This window comes from Laccaria bicolor, genomic scaffold, assembly GCF_000143565.1.
Source record: "Laccaria bicolor S238N-H82 LACBIscaffold_20 genomic scaffold, whole genome shotgun sequence".
NCBI classification, from domain to species: domain Eukaryota; kingdom Fungi; phylum Basidiomycota; class Agaricomycetes; order Agaricales; family Hydnangiaceae; genus Laccaria; species Laccaria bicolor.
This window is the reverse complement of record NW_001889891.1, coordinates 111,937-112,309: the sequence shown is the minus strand read 5'-3', so window position 1 is coordinate 112,309 and position 373 is coordinate 111,937.

Below are 373 nucleotides of genomic sequence, written 5' to 3'. Positions count from 1 at the left end.
CTAAGTGTTGCAAAGGTAGTGAGGCCTCTTTAGATGATATTTTATCTGATTTGATGTGATTTAAAATCATTTTATCTGGAGTACTTACACTAACTCACAATAAAGAATGTCACATGATTTTTTTTACAAAGTTGGTACTATAACACAAGAACCAAACATTTTGAGAACTATGCTCTGGTGTATGAAACATAGCTAACATGGTGTAGATTGTACATACCAAGTCTGGGAATGAACAATTGAAAACTCAGGATAAGGCAGGGAATTGACTGTGACAAGTGCCAAAAATGGGATGTAACAAAGTGGGAAATTCTGAATGACTGCAATCTACTGAAAGCAATTCACAACTTGAGGAAGAGATATTCTGAACACTGGT